The sequence below is a fragment of the Mus caroli genome, chromosome 5 (assembly GCF_900094665.2).
Source record: "Mus caroli chromosome 5, CAROLI_EIJ_v1.1, whole genome shotgun sequence".
In the NCBI taxonomy this organism is placed as follows: Eukaryota; Metazoa; Chordata; class Mammalia; order Rodentia; family Muridae; genus Mus; species Mus caroli.
In genome coordinates, this window is record NC_034574.1 from 39,537,588 (window position 1) to 39,552,052 (window position 14,465).

The following is a 14,465-nucleotide window of genomic DNA, read 5'->3' on the forward strand; positions in this document are numbered from 1 at the left end:
TGTGTGTGTGTGTATGTGTGTGTGTGTGTGTCACCTGGGAAGAGAGACACCCAACTGCCTCCAACAGAAAGGATTGAGGCCATATCTGTGAGAGATTGTCTTTACTTTTATATTAATGTAGTAGGGCTCAGCCTACTACCATCCCTAAGGAAATAGGCCTGAGCTATATAAGAAAGCTAGCTGAGTATGAGCCAGTAAGCAGCATTCCTCTGTTTTTTTTATTTTCAACTCCTGCTTGAGCTCCTGTATTGACATTCTTCAATAATGAGTGATGAGCTAAAAATGAAAGCTAAGTTGGTTTTGATAGTGTTGTTTTATCACAGCAACAGAAAAGTAACTAGAACAAACATAAATATTTTTTTTAATCCCTAAAAGATAGCAAAGTGAGAATGAGGCAAATTAATTGAACAAACTTTGAATACATGACAAGCTAGCTACCCAAAAGGAAAAATCAAAACAGAATTAGAGCACAAATTCTCTTCTGTGAACAGCTGTGCTATTAATTTTGTCATTTCAGCTTTATTTATGAGCCACTTAACACTCCACACAGCAGGATGTTTTGGGGTAACTATAATAAATTTTATATACAGAAAATAACTTAGATGTTGCTTAATTCAATCTAATGCACACAGAATGAATTAATAGTGATCAAAATTTTCCCTAAATTTGATGAAAAGAATCAAACTATGCCTAGGATATCATAAACCTATTGAAAAAATCAAAGAAAATGATAAAATTTGAAAGCAGCCAGAGTGAAAAACACATTGCAATCAAGGGGACAAGGAAGCAGTCATTGCTGGCTCTGCACCATAATCATCACAGAGCACAGGCAAGAGGAGTCCATCCATGAGGTGTTGGGAGCAGGTGCATGTCGTCACAAACATCACAGAGCACAGACAATAGATTTCCTTCTGTGCCTACAATATCTGTGTCTAGTACAACTGTCTTCTGAAAAATATGGGGTGTAGGTAATTCTAGGTTAGGCTGAAAGATTTAGTTGCTATCACACATACACTGAACAACAACAAAACAAAACAAGCAAGCAAACAAACACAACAAAAGCAGGTATTCTTTGGACCTAAGCAAAATAATTGCAGTGTAACCTCAGACCTACAAAAAGAGTTCAAGAGCATGGGAAGCTGCAAATAAGTGATGATTGTAAGTGCTTGGCTGTTGCTTTTGAAATTTTGGTTAAGGGATTGAACTCAAGGCCAGAAGCAGAACAAGCCAATGTGCATGCACGGAGCTACACACCCAGACCCAACAGTATGTATTTTATATCTTTCGATTTTTCTTTGAAATATTATTTTTAAAGCAAAATGAAATTGAAGCATTGTTTTAAATATATTAGTTGATTGCAATTTAACATTATTTTATTTAAATATTATTAGAAGCATACTCTAAGTAGAGTCAATAGATCTTTATGTGAACCAGAGTATAAAGGGGTGTGCTGGACACATTTATGTCAAGCTGACAGTTTCTCTTCTCTGGGAAGAGAAAACCTCATTTAAGAAAATACCTCCATAAAACTGGGTTGTAGTCAAGCCTGTAGGAATTTTCTTAAATAGTGATTGATGGAAGAGAGCTCAGCCCATCATGGACTGTGGTCCAGGGTTCTATAAGAAAGCAAAGTGAGCAAGCCATTGGGAGCACTCCTCCATGTCCTGTGCATCAGCTCCTGCCTCTAGGTTCCTTCCCTGTTTGAGTTCCTGTTCTGACTTCCTTATATGAACAAAGATATGGAATAGTAAGCCAAATAAACCTTTTCTCCCCAACTTGATTCATGGTCAGGGTTTTTCTCCACAGCAGTAGAAACCCTAACTAAGACAAGGGCTAGAGAGGAAATGCTTGAAACTTATACAATTAAAAGTGGAAAATGAAAAAACCAAGAGCAGGAAGTTTTAAGTAGGAGATGGTCCAACATGGACTAGCAGTGGCATATGGTAAGTTAAGGCTACTAAGATATTAGCCAAAAAGTAAAATGTTTATTCTAAAAGGTATTAAATAATCATGGAGAACACAAAGGGAAGCAGATACCAATGGAGGGGGCAGGGACAGAGAAGGAATAGAGAAATATCCAAGAACAAAAGAGTTAGAACAAGATGAGATAAGGACAATGGAGAAGCTGGAAGAGGCAATGGTGGCTGAATATGGTCAATATATATCCTATAAATGTACATGATTTTCAAAAATAAGCATACAATTTTTAAAGTCCTTACTAATAAATTATAGGTAAATATACTGTAGGATTTAAGACTAAATAAAATATAGGAGTATCAAACTAGTTTCTTAAAAAGCAACGTGTTCCATACAGGACCTGTACTTTCTCTGGCATATTTGCCACTCTCCCCTTTCTTGCCCCCTCCTCTTCCAGCGTACTATAATACCAATAAGTCTGCTAGGCAAGATGTGCTCACTGGTGCAATAATGGGATGCCTGTTATTAGGATAGCCAACCACTTTCAGATTAGACTACTCTATAAGAAGAAATTTCTGCCTGGTACTGTAAACCCAATCAAACATCCATGGGGTCTGAGTGAAACATACTTTTGTTTTGCTAAGTAGCCATATTATCAAATGGCCTTCTAAGCATTTATGTTTAGAACTATAAATTTATACTGCTTTCAACCACGGTCAGAAAAGCTTCTTTTTGCAGTGGGCAGTGGTTTGTGCAGTCCCAAAACTGACTAAAGTACTAAAAATAAGTGAACATGAATGCTTAGCCATAGAGAAGACATCTTTATCAACCCAACCCAAGGCTTGGAGAACACTGCAGAAGAGGAGGTAGAGAGAATTTAAGAGCTGGAGGACTGGAGGAACACATTGAAATGCTGTCTTCTAGATAGGACATTTCGCTTTCACCCATGAACTTATAGTAGCTATGGTTACCTACACAAGACCTGCAAAAGACCAAACCAGTTAAAGTTCTAGCCTGAATGGGGAAGGTGGTCCTGAGGGATCGCTCTTACCTGAGGCTATTAGCAGTTGATGGCTGATGGGGGAGGTATTGCCACTTTTCTTTGGAGGTATAACCAGTCAGTTAGCCCATGCCCCTGTGAGTGGCCTCACACCAAAGTGCTTTTGAATAGCACAAATTTGACCCAGTGGGTTATTTTAAAAGTTAGAAAGAATCTTAGGAGTGGGGTATGCATAATCAAGATACATTGTATACATGTATAACCTTTTCAAAAAGCAAACTATACTTTAAAAAGAAAAATTATGTGATCCATATCGTTCATCAGACTAAATATAGAAAAAGCATTTGACAGACTGTAGCACGCATTGCAGATAAGAATCCTTCCATAAACTATAAATAGAAGGAAATGATAACAAATAGTTACCAAAAGATTATGTTTAACTAAATATTTAATAGTGAGCAAATATTTTCCTTATAAAGATGAGGGGAAACTACAAAAGTATATTCTTCCTAAGTAATTCAAAATTGCTGAGGGCTCAGTGGTATAGAAGCTAGCCATAGTTTTGCTTTTCGTACTTGGTCAAGATGCCTCACTAGATACAGTGCTTCATATTTCCACATCATCTTTTAGACTGCCACCATCTTTGGAGTGTATATATCAGTTTTACCTATAAAGAAAGCATCACTCAAAGAAGTGAAGGCTATGCCAAGTAAGCAGAGGGACTAGAGTCCATCCTGTCTGTTTCTACAGAGCAGGAAATTCTGTGACTCTAAGTCTTGTGCCCAGTGAACCCAATCACCAGAACAGCTTCTGTTAGGTTCACAGGGACAATCACCAGGTCAAAGTAGACTGACCTTCTGCTATGAAATAGTTGTCAGAATTCCATCTTGCTGCCCAGAAACAGCCCCATGCTGTTCTACTGACCTATTTTTAGGTCATATAAAGTATGTTTAAAGAGAGTTCATAGGTACCTAATGCAAAGTATTGTGAAAGCTACTTGCCCCAGTAACTGGAGAAGTTTAGAGACAAAGAGATGTAGATAGCTGAGGAAGGAAGGTAGTGCCTGGTGCCCACAAAGTCTGCTCACAGATTAGGAGACTAGTGTAGTAGTATACTGGTCTCTTTTTCACTCTGATATGTCTGAACCTAATGTATGTCAAAGATAGTTGGCAATGAGTATTCTCTTCTCTGAATAATGCTATTCAGGCAATGTGCTATTTTATAACTATTAATTCAGTTTTCCGTTTGGCCCTTTCCTTTTGGTGGCTAAAGGAAAGGAAGACTCCCTCTCATAACTTAAAAAGTAACAGAGCCTGGCAGCATTTCCTCAACAGTTAGTTTCTATTGTGCCCGACCGCCTTCACTTCAGGTAGTAAAACACAGCTGGCAGTTGTAAAATAATTGTCCCAAAATAGCAACAACTGTACTACTGCATATCAGAGGCCTTTGTTGGAAAAGAAGGAATGACTCTGACTCGTAAAAGCCAGAAAGACCAAGGATCAAACTGTAACCTAGAATCTAAATAGCATTTATTTGCCATCTTGCCAAGCATCAGAATGGAATAAAAATAAAACCATCAGACATTGCCTTCAGATTTTCCTTCAAAAAGAGGAGCTCTCGAGCTCACTGGTTTTTTTTAATGATAAAATTGTTTTTATAATTCCTTTCTTTGACATAATAGAATTACATCATTTTCCCTCCTTCCTTTCCTCCAAACCCTCATATTTAATCCTCCTCACTCATGCCCTATGAATTTTAAATTTTTAGTAATTATTGTTGCATACATACACAAATGTATACATATATACATATGTTCTTAAATATATTAATACACTTTTCCCAGATTGTATAATGCTACTTGTATGTATAACAGCATCCTTCATAGCCCTGGCTGACTTGGAACTCACTATGTCACCGAGAAGAACTTTGAATTTCTGATTCTCCTGTCTCCACCAGGAGCATCATGGGAAAGAGGTCACTATGAACATGTTCCAGCCCTTCCTGTCCCACTCCTGGCTTCCAGAAGGTAAGCAGCTTGCACTGCCACATGCTCCCTGCCCCCATGTGGCACGCTCTTGTCTCATGGGGACATGATGTAAAACCTGTGAATATATGAAGACATTTGTTCTTTATTTAGGATGAGTCTTTCAAAGAAGCATCCCCGTGATGAGAAGCTAACTCGTCAGGGACATGTGGGTTCTAGAACCTTCTCAGATGCCAGCTTTGCACTGTCTTGGTAAGGATCCTGGCTTCCTTACCTGAAAACAACCTGTTACATTTCTTAGTGCCTGCTAAAATTCTTGACAATGGGGGGAAATAATTTGTCACATGAAAAAACAACAAACAAAAACCTTGTGAAAGCTGAGAATGGAGACTGCGCAGGAGGAACGGGATTCTTGATACCTGGAAGCTTACTTGTCCAGAGAAGGAAGTCCACTCATGTGAGCCATAGACCTCCTGAGTGAATGGACAAGTGCAGGATCTAGAAGAAAAGTACCAGGAAGTAGTAGAAAAGGAAGTGTCTCATGGAGATTGATTGAGAGCAATGGAGTCCCAAGGAAAACACAGGGGAAAGACCAAAATATCTCATTGCCTCTATCCATCTCTTACAGAGACTAAACATTTATCTTTTTCCCTAGAGTCCTTACATTCAGGGACTGCTCTACAGATCTCTGGCTCCAGGATCTGGCAGGGCTCCTGGGAATAGGGCATACTTATGAATTGTGGTAGACACTCAGTAAAGAGGGACCTGTCCACGCATCACTCTGAGAAGAGAGGAACTAGTTATCTAAATCACGGTCCTTGTTGACCCAATACAAACAAGGAGGCTCAGGTAAAAAGCAGGACTCTCCAAATTTCATGTCTAGTACATAGGAGCCATCAATCCTTTCCTAAACAACAATTTGTCTTGCATGGTCTGCCTCTCTCTTTACACTAACAAGAAAACCTATAAGATGCAAAGCATGCTGACTTAGCCTCCCCAAACCCACAACTAGACCATTGTCCTCCTCTGTACTACCTTTTAAATAAGGACAAATGCTAAGATCCTGGTGGGTAAGTATGTAAACAAAACAGTTTTTCAGAAGACAGGGATAGGAAAAACTAGGACAGTTCTGAGGAGATGCTATCAGAGGCTGGTAAACCACAGCCTCTGCTGTGAGCTTCAAGGCATACACATTTCTCCTTTAATTGAATTCTGTTAGTAATCACATTATAAAAGACACTGCTGCTGTACCCCATTCGTAGCTGCAGACACTGAGGCACAGAGAGAATAAACTCTAGCATTAAAGATTCAAAAGGTAATTAAAAAAGGAACTGGAGGGGTTGGGAGAGTGAGGTGGGGGAGAGGTGCTGGAGATATGGCTCAGCAGATAAGACCACTGGTGGCTCTTCCAGAGGACTTGGGTTTGGTTACTCAGCACCTACACAGGGGCTCACAATCATCTGTAACTCCAGCTCCAAGAATCTGATCCCCTCTTCCCGTCTTCTGCCAGCATCAGGTACACACATGATAGACACAAAGTCATGCAAACAAAACACTCATATACATGAAATAAAAAAATAAATATTTTAAAGGAAAAAAATAGAACTGAGGATAAAGCAGATTTATGGATACCATAATGAGATTTCAAGGAAGAGCATTCCTAAAGCTACACAGGCTGCAGTTTAAAGGTGTGTGTGTGGGGGGGGGGGATACACATTTGTCAGAACAGGCTAACATACTAAGGGCAGGAAGGAGGAGAACGACGATCGCTGTTCTATATGTAGAAAGGCTTTGATTCCAAGAAAGAGACTGCTTCATGGAGCTAAGATTGGCACAACTTGAAAACTGCTTCACATCAAAAGTAATATGGGATTATTATAGAAAGTTAGAAAAGAATGAAAGAGAAAAGAAAGGCTTTTTAAACCATCCTAAAATCTCACTGAATAAAGTCCAGCTTCCAATCACTTTCTATACATATTTTTATTTCAAAAGCCTTTTTAAACTTGTACATTTTAATTTTTTAACTGTATGTGTGTGGGCTCTTTGCCGCATTCGTACCAGTTTACTACTGTGTTTTTGATCTAGAAAAGAGTCTGGGACAAGGTATCAGATCTTACAAAACTGGACTTGTAGTTAGCTATGAGCCTCCATGTGGTTGGTGGGAACTGAACCTGCGTCCTCTGGAAAAGCAGTCCCTGTTCTTTACCACTAAGCAATCTCTCCAACCTTTTTAAAGCCCTGGTGTCATGTTGCCTGTCACCTTCCTCCTAATATAAAAATAAGTGTTACCATTTTATCCTATCTTCATTAACATTGGATGTTATTTAGTTTAAATATCAAATAAATTAATGGGGAATCTGGTTGAAGGGAAAAAAAACTAAACCTTATTATCACAAAGCTTATATTTATTTGATTACTTAAGGACCCTCGTATTCCCCATAGTTATTTGTCAGTATTTTTCATACCTTTCTTTTGCTTTGTGTTTTTTTTTTCTCCACTTATTTATCAAGGTCCTCACATTCACATCATTAAAGTTATAGGAATTTTATATTTATTATAAAACATAACTTTTGGCAATTTCTCACATAATTTTAGCTCTAATTTTGTTGATTATATTGTAGTCTCAGTGAAGTTTTATCTATGAAAGCTTTAAATTTTCATGTCATTCAGCCAGTCAAGTATACTCTGAGCTTAGTAAGCTTTTGTCCCTAAAAGGCTCGCTAAGGATCCACATCTGGTTATTTCTACACTGTTAGTAGCTCAGGGGGATCTTTCTCATGTTTAACCCTTTAATCCATCTGGTACTTAGTGCACTGTTAGTTATAATGTCAAAGTTACAAAATGTTCAAAGTGTTTTTTTTTTTTTTTTGTAATAAAAATTTAACTCAGTGTGTTTAGCTGATGTTGACATCAATTTTGATGGTCAGGAGGTATTCACATCAAAGGCTGCATGTCTCTTAATGGTGTTTACTGTTCCCCCCTAATAGCACAGAGCACAAAGGACACAAGTGTGCTGGCTGCTGTTCCAAGTGAGTTTATCAGTGGGCTGCACACCCAGCATGTGGCCTCTTTTTCATTATTAAGAAAAGTAAGTATTAAACAAGAGCAGGTGCTCCCCTCAATCATTAGCTGATCCTGTAAGGAAATCAAGCATATATTGGGTTCTCGTCTCACAGACTTACACAATTTCCCTGACTGAATCATGTAACCACAGAAACCTCCCCTTTCTTCTAATTAAGCTTTCCCCTTAAAAGCACGCGGTGACTCATCTGAAAGCGCAAGGTCTCAAGAGTCCACCTGTTTCATCCCTCTCCAAACTGAAGCCTTTCCCTGCTTTCCAGCCCAAAGGTCTGGTGCTGTACTGAAAAAGATTTGTGGCTTATTGTTCTGATGGATGGGAGGGGAATGGAATAGCTCCATGCTATGTTCTGGAAAGGCGGCCAGCAAGGCATTGTGCAATTGATGGCTCACATAGTAATGTGAAATATTAGAGAGGGGCACATTTCTGAATAGCCACCCAGAGGAGAAACAATAGCCACAAGACTTCCTCGAAGGAGAGGAAAGCAGACATAAAGGAAAGGACGAGGGGATGCTTCAAAAGGGAAAACATTCTTCCTGGGAGAAAATGTCTACCTGGAGCATATGTTGATACAAAGCTGTTTGCTGGGGTGGCTATCTAGAGAAGAATGGTCACTACACCACAGTGTTAACACCACACATACATTGTCAATTTGTACAGCCCGACTGAGCATGCACCAGGCTTGAAAGCCAGATTTTCTTTTAATATAAACAACTGTGTTCTGTTTAACACATATGCAAAGAAATACTGGCAAGGGTCAGCTCTGGTAACTATATATTTTGTATAAAACCTGTCAGTAGTGTGTTTAAAAGAAAACACAAAGGCACGGCAGTAGGACCAGAACAGTAGAGCAGTCGCATTTCAGCCAGCAAACTAGTCTGTGCTTCTTATAAACGAGAGTGAGGAAAGCAAGAGGACTAAGAAGCTCCTCTTACGAGGTCTGCATCAGAAACATACAGGGGTTCCAGTGCTCACTACAGACAGTCATAGGATCCATGAGTATGGCTGCTTGGAATGGCCAGAGTTAAACCCAACATATAACTCATAATAAATTGAATAAACTCAGACCCAGGACTTCATTCTGGGCAAATAATCATGATAAACATATAGATTTACTATAAAACTTTATATTCCTCTCATCATTGTTTATCATCACAATAAGTGAGCCTTTTTGCCTAAAGTTTTTATATAATGTTATTCTTTGAAATTTTCATACTTATATCATGTATCAACTATACCGACCTCCAACAGTCTTCTTCCAACTTCCCCACTCCTAGATCCACACACCCCAATTTTATATCCTCTTTTTTTTTTAATTTATGACCCTTTGGGTCCAATGAGTGCCGTTATGTATCCATGTTTGTGCAGGTGTGAAGCTATGCATTCCGTCAAAAGCAACCAGCCAAGAGCCAGATGCAAAAGAAAAGTGGCCCTCCCTCACCCAGCAGTTATCATCTGCTAATAGCATCTCAGCTGGGAGAAGGGCCTCCACCCCTCCTCTATCTATGCTGGAATTTCACCCAGGTCGTATGCAGGTAACCACAGCTGCTGTGAACCATGCTTGGAATTTCCAATAGATAATGTTTCTAAGCCCCCCTTCCCACTCTTCAGCTTTTATATTCTTCCTCTTCCAGGATCTTCTCTGAGCACTGGGAGTGGGGAGATTGCCATTTTGCTAATAATAAATTTCCTTACCTAGAGATATATTTGGGGAGCTTTATCTTAAATGACATAGGGATTTTTTCACTGATGAACACATCAGAATTAAGTACATATTATACCCATATGGATTTAAGGTTAACATTGCATATACCCTTCCTATGTTTACTAAGTTGCAAGAATACATTAAATAACGACCATAAATACTATGTAATTCATTTCTATTTTTTTCCTGAAGAAACTCTAGGAGCCCCCCTCTCCAGAAGTTTCAAGAGATTTATAATTTCTCTATTTTATTGCCAACACAATGCCTACTCACAAGACCCTTTCATCACGTCCAGTTTGCCATTTAAGTCATTTAATTTTAACCAGACTCTCGATTCGTGTTTCTTAGTGATCCACATACCAAATATATTCTCAAATTATTATTCTCAAGGTTACAGAAGATACATGTAGAAAAATAAAATTATGTAGAGTATACTAGAATTGCACCCAAGGAAAATGTTAAGATGGTGTGTCAGTTATCCAGTGTTCAACAAATTTTATAAAAATGTAGATGTTGAAGGTAAAACATACCACCGCTTCAGAGTGTAAGAGCCAGCTTCCCACTACTGTGAGTAAATACCTGAGAAGCCATCTAAAGTGATAAGGGGTTTGGCTCACAGAGGCTTCAGAGGTAGACTATGGTCACTAGGGTCCTTTGTTCCTGGGTCACCTGTGGCATAGAGTTAATAGTGGGACAGAGCTGCTTACCTCATGACCACTGGAAAATAAAACCAATTACGTCATAAAGCCATTGAATCAACACACTGATGAGGTCAGAGGTTTCTTGGTCTAACCACAACTCACTGAGGATCAAGCCTTCAGTAGACGTACTTGGGGGCATGGGGGACAGATACAAACCATAACACAGTTTCTGAGAATCGGGGAAACTGGTCTTGACTCAGCAGACAGTTCTGGCTCTGACCTCTTAGGAGGCTGCATTTGATGTGTGCTTTTTTGGGGGTCATCAGAAGTTAACTAGGAATCAGTGCCAGTTATAAGTTCATTCAAGTGGTTATTGACATGAATCTGCATGTTTCTCATGAGCTGTTGAGTTGAGATCCATGGTCCTTCTCTGACAGCTAATGCATAGCTCATAATATGACAGCTGCCTTCACTGGAGTGATTGAGAACATACAATAAAAGACAAAAGTTATAGCATTTTATTGATGAAATTGTCATATTTAGCAAATAAAAGACCATCTGGGCCATAGGGATAGTCCAGTGGTTAGGGTCACTTGCCACTAAGTTGTACAATCTGAGTGTGATCCCTGGGATCCACATGATCAAGAAGAGTGCTGACTCCTGAAAATGACCTCTACAAGTACACACACAAACACACACACACACACACACACACACACACACACCATACACACACAACACACATACAAACACACACGATACACACACAACACATACAACACACACACACATACACACACACTGTGGGCCAATGGGCTATGTACAGACAGTCTGGTCTCCAGTCTAGTTGAGATCTGAACCCAGGTAAAACCTGGTGGTGGTAATTCCCACCTACATGGGACTTTCCCTCATGTCTCCTGAACCCCTGGCTCCTGTCGAAGTTACTGTCCCCAAAAGCCCCCACAGGAGAATCTGTGGCTAGCAGTCACATAGACAATGTTCCAAGCTTTGACCTTCAGGCTAGACTCCTCCCCGTTACCTAGCAACAGCAATATAAAAAGTCCACTATGAGAGGTGCTGCTTGGCCCCTCCTCACTCTCTTAAGCTTTTACTTTCTTTACTCTCCCTCTTACTCTAGCCTTTCTTCTCTCTCTCCTTTTCTCCTTTACCCCCTTCTCTCCTTTTGGCCATGGCTTCTCTCTCTCTCTCTCTCTCTCTCTCTCTCTCTCTCTCTCTCTCTCTCTCTCTTCCTTCTCTCTTTCCCCCTGCCTTTCTACAATAAAACTCTAAAACCATAGACTGTCTCTGAAGAACTCTCGCCCATGTGGGAACTACCCAGCACCCCCTTCTTTCCCCCTGCCCCCTCTTCCGGTATATCTGGGGCCTGGTGCTGTTCTGGAGAAACTGGTCTTGACTCAGCAGAGTTGGCCCCTATTCAGTTCTCATCTGCTCTGCTGTATCTAGCATGGGATGCTGGAGACTGAGAACCTGGTACATGGGCTGCCCCTTGTGCATCCCCCGCCCGCCATATGGGGTCAGTGACTTCACACAGCCAGATGCCCACCTGGGGCCAAGTCCTCCCACATCTGCCTGCCCAGAGCACAGGAACTCTGGCTGGATGTGGACATTCTCTCCCACTCTCCTCTTTGCCTACACCTCAGGCCAGCAACAAACCAATATATAAATGTAAAATAATAATAATAATAATAATAATAAAGGTATAAGACACAAAGCAAGTGGAGTGTCATTTATAGTTTAAATATACACATTAAAAGGGTAAAATGTAAATAGGGTCTGGAAGCTCATACATGTAATGAAAGGCAAGTTAAAAGCTTGCCTGAGCTATATATTTACAACCTAGCTCAAAAATAAATACATATTTTCAAAAGATGAAAAGAGAAAAAAATCTCTATATATAGGAATCTAACTTTATGGCATAAAGAATTAGGAAAAAAGAATGAATGACAGGGAAAACCAACAGAAGAAAGTAAATAATACAGATTGGAGCCAAGGTAAATGGGCTGGAGAACAGAAAAGAGAGAGAAAAAAATCAACAAACTAGACTTGGTTCTGTAAAAGATAAAGAAAATTCAAGGAATCTGTACCCTGATTATCAAGGAAGCAGATAGATCCACACCTGTTTCAAGCAATGTTACACAAGTTAGAAGGATTCTCAGGGCAGAGCACAGTCAATGACACAGTCTGACCTAGTGAGTGTGTGGACCTGGGTTCAACCTCCAGCACAGCAAAACAAAGTAACAAAGAGAACCATAAGAAAACACTACAGGCAATTACATATGCAAAAAAACATATAACTTGGATGAAATTAACAAGATATAGGAACAGACAGCCAAGAAAAAAATCAGGAAGAATTTTTTTTCTTTTTTCTTTTCTTTTTTTTTTTTTCCCGAGACAGGGTTTCTCTGTGTAGCCCTGGCTGTCCTGGAACTCACTTTGTAGACCAGGCTGGCCTCGAACTCAGAAATCGACCTGCCACCGGTTGCCACCACGCCCGGCTGAGGAAGAAATTCTGAAAAGCTCAAGTTGAACAAAAATTAGTAAGAGATTGATGCAGCCGTCCAATATCTTCAAGTGAAGAAAAGCCAAGAGCCAGGACGATTTTGCTGGTGAAGTCTATCCAATACCTATAGGACCAATTCCTATCAGTCTTCCTCAACAGCTCCAAAAGAGTGAAGAGGAGACATCACTTCCAAACTCACTCCATGGGCTCATCGTACCAGCTCTTAAATAAAGGATACTGCAGAGAGAGGAAAAAACTGGAGACTAACACCTACTGATAAAGACCAACTGATGCAAAAACAAAACAAAACAAAACAAAACAAAATAAAATAAAATAAAATAAAATAAAATAAAATAAAATAAAATAAAATAAAATAAAATAAAAACCACCTCATTAAAAGAGTAAAACATAGAACCCAACCATGTTAAGGACACTAGCTCCATGTGGAATGTAGTCCTGAAATGCAAAGATGGTTTAACACTCCAGAGCCTAATCTTGTCCAAAGGAGGGGAAAGTACATAAAGTCCTGAAGACCAGAAGACAAAGGTCACCAGGGACCATTATAAAAGCCAACTACCTCTATCTGTTACTTTTGCACTGCTATAAACAAACACTTGACAATAAAAATAACTTCTGGAAAGGAATATTTATTTTGGCTCATGATTTTGGTAGTTTCACAGTTTATTGTGCTGGAGACTGTGGTAAGGCAAAGCATTTCACATGCTGGCAATATAGAAAGCAGAGAAAATAAATACAGGAATAGTCTGGAGGCAGGTCCAGCCCCCAAGTACACATTCTATAACTTACAGCCTCCAACTATGACCCAGCCCCTACCTTTTGCCACCTCCCATAATGCTATCATGTTAGGAATCAATTAGGGTGTTAATACCTTCATTAGGTCCAAGCCATAATAGTCTAAGAGTTTCTGGAAATACCTTTCACAGACACTTCTAAAATTGTAATTTGTTGATCACCTAGATAACCTTAGCCCAATCATGTTTGTAATTAAGACTAGCAATCATAATAAAAGACAGTAAGTAGTACAATAAAGGGCAAAAAGAGATTCATGAGAGTTACCACTAATCTCTCTTACCAGTGAGAGTACAAATCCTTTGAAGATATACCATGGATAAGATGAACTGATAATTTATCATTCAGAGCACAATTCTTGAGATCATGAAATGATAGTACCTATAAATAATCATACTAGGTCAACAAGATTAAATAGAAATGGCTCTATCAATCCACATATATGGAAATACCAACCAAAGATCATGGCTCTGAGTATATTAGCTGGTAGCACAATGCCAACATGACTCAGTTACCAAATATCTACTTGTTAAATGGAGAAATGACTCCAAAACATACAAAGGGCTGGAAATAGTAAATGTGTGGGAATCTCCAAAAATTTTTCTCACAGTCTAACAAGAAAAACTGAAAATCTCTCCAACTCTGTTATCCTAATTAGCTTCAGCTGTCAGTCTGACTCTCAACCTTCCTTTTTTTTTGATTTTTAATATTTTTATTACATATTTTCCTCAGTTACATTTCCAATGCTATCCCAAAAGTCCCCCATAGCGCCCCCCACTTCCCTACCCACCCATTCCCATTCTTTTGG